This window comes from Papio anubis, chromosome 12, assembly GCF_008728515.1.
Source record: "Papio anubis isolate 15944 chromosome 12, Panubis1.0, whole genome shotgun sequence".
NCBI classification, from domain to species: domain Eukaryota; kingdom Metazoa; phylum Chordata; class Mammalia; order Primates; family Cercopithecidae; genus Papio; species Papio anubis.
The window spans coordinates 106,002,817-106,008,245 of record NC_044987.1 but is presented as its reverse complement, the minus strand read 5'-3'; the positions used below and the strand labels follow the sequence as shown (position 1 = coordinate 106,008,245).

Here is a 5,429-nt window from a genome sequence, read left to right as displayed (position 1 = left end):
ATGAGGTCCATCCCCACACTTTGCCTTGCTCTCACCTTTCCACATCCAGGCTGATATATTATCAGCTTACAGTTCTCAGATCACCTCAGCACTTCAGCCAGCCAGAGGTGAGGCCACACCTGGACCTTGTCATCCTTCAGGGCTGCTCTGACCCTGAGATCTCAGACTCCTGATATTCCAATATCCTATACAGTGACCCAGCTTTCATTTTCCCCATCTATCCAGTCATTGGAGCTCATTCTCTGATTTCATGATATTTTTCCATCCAGTCCCCAGATCATTCCCCAGCATCATTACTGCATTTGAACCCTTCTTCCTGTTTGAAGTTAGAGCCCCTCTAAGAATTTGCTCCTCCTGTCTCATTAGTAGTCATCTTTGCAACTCCTAGCTCTTCCATTCCACTAGACTGCCTTCTTAGCCTACAAAGATCTCTATTATAAAAATCTGTATTAGTCCATTCTCACGCTGCTATAAGGAAATATGCAAGACTAGGTAACTCGTAAAGAAAAGAGATTTAGTTGACTCACAGTTCAGCATGGCTGGAGAGGCCTCAGGAAACTTACAATCATGGTGGAAGGAGTAGCAAACATGTTCTTCTTCACATGGCAGCAGGAGGGAGAAGTGTTGAGCAAAACGCGTCAAAGCCCCTCAATAAAACCCCCCGATCCCATGAGAACTCCTGTCAGGGGGAACAGCATGGAGGGTAACCACCCCCATGATTAAATTACCTCCCACTGGGTCCCTCCTACCACATGTGGGGATTATGGGAACTACAGTTCAAGGTGAGATTTAGGTGGGGACACAGCCAAACCATATCAAAGTCCTTTGTTAATTATGCCATCTAGTTATCTGATTTCCTTTGCTACCATACTTCTTCTTAGAGTTCTTTTCTTATTCTCTCTTCATAGAGCAGTTTTTGTCCTAATGTATCATCTGTGGTCACATAGAATAGAGTAGTTTTTTTAAAGAAATGGGCTGAGCGGGCCAGCTCGGACTGGAGTGGCAGGTCCAGCCAGATGTCGCTTCACCCCAGCGGGTGCCCAGCACCTCTCCGGTCTGTGGGGCCCCCAGCAGGGGAGGAGCCTCAAGACCACATGGACCCCCTGGGTGGGCCCCCAGCTCGCTTCCCAGGCTCAGAGCAGGGGCAGGAACCTGGCTCCCCCGGGCCGGAGCTGCCTCTACCCCCTGGTATTGTGGACTACGGCACTCCAGACCTGGGGTAGTGGTGAGGTTCGTTGACTGACTGCGCGATACAGACTGCGTTGCAAGCGAATGGATTCATAGTGGTATCATGCACTCAGACTCCTGCGAGTTCCCCTAAGTTCTCAGAGGACTGCTTTGCCTTTTGATCTAATAATTGCAAAGTTCCATAAAGAATGGCCCTTGTGGATAAGCACAAAGTCAAGAGACAGCGATTGGACAGAATTTGTGAAGGTATCATGAATGGACCCCGGCACTCCCACCCCTGGTGGTGCTGCTGCACGGCGGAGATTGCACCGCGGCCTAAGAACCTGGCCACCATGGCCTTCTGTGACGCGCAGTCCTCACAGGAAATCCACGAGACAGATTTAAATGAAGCTGTGGGCACCATGATGTACCACACCATCACCCTCACCAGGGAGGACTGGAAAAGTTCAAGGCCCTGAGAGTCATTGTGCGGATAGGCAGTGGCAAAGACAATGTGGACATCAAGACTGCCACGAGCTTGGAATTGCTGTGTGCAACATCCCGTCCAGAGCCGTGAAAGAGAAGGCCGACTCCACCGTCTGCCACATCCTCAATCTGTACCGGAGGAACACGTGGGTGTGCCAGGCACTGCGGGAAGGCACGTGAGTTCAAAGCATGGAGCAGATCCACGACGTGGCCTCAGGAGCGGTCCGCATCCGTGGGTAGACGCTGTGGGTCTCATGAGCTTTGGTCGCAGGGGGCAGGCGGTAGCAGTTCAAGCCAAGGCCTTTGGATTCAGAGTCATATTTTATGACCCCTACTTGCAGGATGAGATAGAATGGTCCCTGGGCATTCAGAGGGTCTACACCCTGCAGGAATTGCTGTGTCAGAGTGACTGCGTCTCCTTGCACTACAATCTCAATGAACAGAACCACCACCTCATCAACGACTTTACTATAAAGCAGATAAGGCAGGGAGCATTCCTTGTGAACGCAGCCCGTGGTGGCCTGGTGGGCGAGAAAGCCTTAGCACAGACCCTCAAGCCTTAGCACAGACCCTCAAGGAGGGCAGGATAGGAGGGACAACTTTGTTCAGGGTCCACTGAAAGATGCCCCAAATCTCATCTGCATTCCTCACACTGCCTGGTATAACGAGCAGGCGTCGCTGGAGATGCAGGAGGCGGCTGCCACTGAGATCCACCAAGCCATCAAAGTTTGCATCCCAGAAAGCTTAAGAAACTGTGTGAACAAGGAATTCTTTGTCACATCAGCTCCTTGGTCAGTAGACCAGCAAACAATTCATCCTGAGCTAAATGGTGCCACATACAGATATCTGCCAGGCATCCTGAGTGTGGCTCCAGGCAGACTTCCTGCAGCCATGGAAGGGATCATCCCTGGAGGCATCCCAGTGATTCACAACCTCCCAACAGTGGCACATCCTTCCCAAGCGCCCTCTCCCAACCAGCCCACAAAACACGGGGACAATCGAGAGCACCTCAAGGAGGAATAGCAGACAATGCTGAAAAGTAATCATTCAGATGCATATGGGACCAAGAGACAGTGAAACATAGATGAACTAAGAGAAAAAGAATCTGATGGTCTTTTTAACCGATTCTGGACACATGCATCGTTGATGTTGCAGTGTTAAAACTGCAAGAGCTAGAAAGCTGAAGATGTCTTCTGATTACAGAAGCGCTGAAAGATGAGGATGTGATTTATTAACGATCAACTTCTGTTATTGTGTGTTAAGTTTTTCATCTATGCATCAAATCACAAAGAATAAGTAGAGCGTTTTCCTTTATCAGTCCCTTGGGTAGAGCAGGTCCTGAACACCCTGCTCTAGAATGTTGCATCAGGAGTTCAAACATCAAAATAAAAAATATTAAGAGGAAATCCTCATCCTGTGACTCTAGTTCTTTCATTCTACAGGGGCTGGTTACCTCTTCTTGCTAATAGGAAGATCACATTACTACAAAGTGGGGAGAAAGCTCTTTGCCTGTGGTACGCTCCTGCATGCGTAGGACTGAAGACAGTACAGGCTCCTGTAGAGAGAAAAATCTCTCACATCTGAACTGCATACTGAGCAGGCAAGTTGGTCATAAGTTTAGTAAAACCCTCTGATGATGACAAGAAAATATTAAGCTTCACAAGCTATTTGTACTCATTTGTATTTTCTCAGTTTCAGATCCTCTGCTATTTTATTGAGTGGAAAGTCTTGAACTAAAAGAGTTCAAGAAGAATAATGAACAAATCCACTTTTTTCAACTTTGATAAAGTATTCTTTTCTTCATGTGATATGTTATATGAGAACACTTCAGATGTATTAGATGTGACTTATTTTAACAAATCCTATGAGATTTGTTTCAACTAGTTACATGTTCTATTCATAATCTTTTGTGAATCATTGCCTGTTTAAAAAGATGGCCTATTTGGAGCCTTTGTGCAGGTACAATTCTGTTTTTGTGACAAAAGAAAAACTTTAAAATTGTCCCAAACAGAAAAATAATGGCTAACAGGAGTATGTTTTGTTTTAGTGTGAATTACCATTACTGTATTTCTTTATTGTAAAGGCAGACATTTAGTGTTCAGTGCAGTTTTCAATAAAAAGTAATTAAAATTTTTAAAAGAGAGAAATGGCTTTGGCAGATCAAATGGCAAAGGCCATAGCAGAGTTCAATAGTCATGAAGAATATGAGGTCTATGAGGTAGCCTAGCTACTTCTAACCATCCAGGAGAGTCTAAAGTAATATAATAAAAAGCTCAGGGTTCTAAATTCATGGCTCAAAATACAGCCAGAGATGCAGGAGTTTCCTATAATTGTCCTAAAAGAACATTTTATGATTGTCCCCAAAAAAATCTTATCTCTTAGAGGTAGTAAATTGATGTAGCTGAAAATTAGACACAGATTCTTATCTTATAGGTTGCTGATTTACAACATAGATTGAATTCATAGTCTCACCAGATTTCATATGTGAAAATTAGAGCAATGATTAGGAAAGACCATTCCAAAAGATTAGAATGGTGACATTTAGGGGAACTCAGTTAATTTTGAAGACCCTTTACCCTTAACTCTACCAAGCTCTCTTACCAGTAGAAACAATTCCTCTTATTCTACCTGATGAGGATGGTCCTGCTTCCTGGTGGAAGACTATTGACTCTATGACTCTATGACTATTCTCCACCCCCACTGCTTCACACATGCTCCAGACCCATGACTAGAAACAATCTCTGTGCACAGGGATCCAATTGTAAAGTTGTACCCAAGCAATGCTTACATGACAAAACATGCAAATTTATATCCCAAATAAAAACCTGGAGAATAGGCATAGGAATATGTCCTAACCACGCTTGGGTAGGGAGAGAAGAGCATAATTTTAATTCTGGCTAAATTTATCAGTATGGTTTGCTTACCAGAGATGCTGAAGCTGACGTACACACTCAATAATTTAATACAAGTTCTATTGTTACTTTAGTAGATAAACTGAAACCTGGACTCCATAATAGTCCAGGATGCTTTCTGATGGTTTAGCACTGTCCCCCTAGTGCTGTCTCATGACAGAATTCTCCAGAGATCTGCTTGTCTAGAAGTGTGTAGCACCTCCCCCTTTTCTCTCTTCCTCCTGCTCCCACCATTTAAGTTTTGCCTGCTTCCTCTTTGCCTTCCGCCATGATTGTAAGTTCCTGAAGCTTCCTCAGTCATGCTTCCTGCACAGTCTGTGGGACGATGAGTCAAATTTATTTTCTTCACGAATTATCCAGTTTTAGATATGTCTTTATAGCAGTGCCAGAATGGATTAACACAAGCCCCTAGATAGCATCTTCTTCCAATAGAAGGCTGCTTCATCCCCATTGAAAATCTGTTGTTTAGTGTAGCCACTTTCATGCATGATCTTAGCTAGATCTTCTGGATAGCTTGCTGCAGTTTCTAAACCATCCCCATGATCCAATCACCTTCCACCAGGTCCCTCCTCCAACAATGGGGATTAAAATTTGACATGAGATTTGGGCAGGGACACAAATCCAAACCATGTCAGGGTTTCACAGCTAGAGAGAAGGAGTCAATGCCTGGCTTCAGAGCTTCAGAGCTTCTGCAGTTCGGCATCATCACTCGCTGTCGAACCCTTCACTTTTATGTTATGAAGGCAGCTTTTTTCCTTAAACCTCACGAACCAACCACTGCTAGCTTCCAACATTTCTTCTGTAACTTCCTCACCTCTCTCTGCCTTCAGACAGTTGAAGAGAGTGAGAGCCTTGCTCTGGATT

The 5,429-nt window shown here is 44.9% G+C and overlaps 1 pseudogene; it reads left to right on the top strand.

The window, feature by feature from the left end:
• Positions 1 to 5,057, top strand: part of LOC110741199 — a 5,833-nt pseudogene extending 776 nt beyond the window's left edge.
• Positions 5,058 to 5,429: the final 372 nt, after the last annotated feature.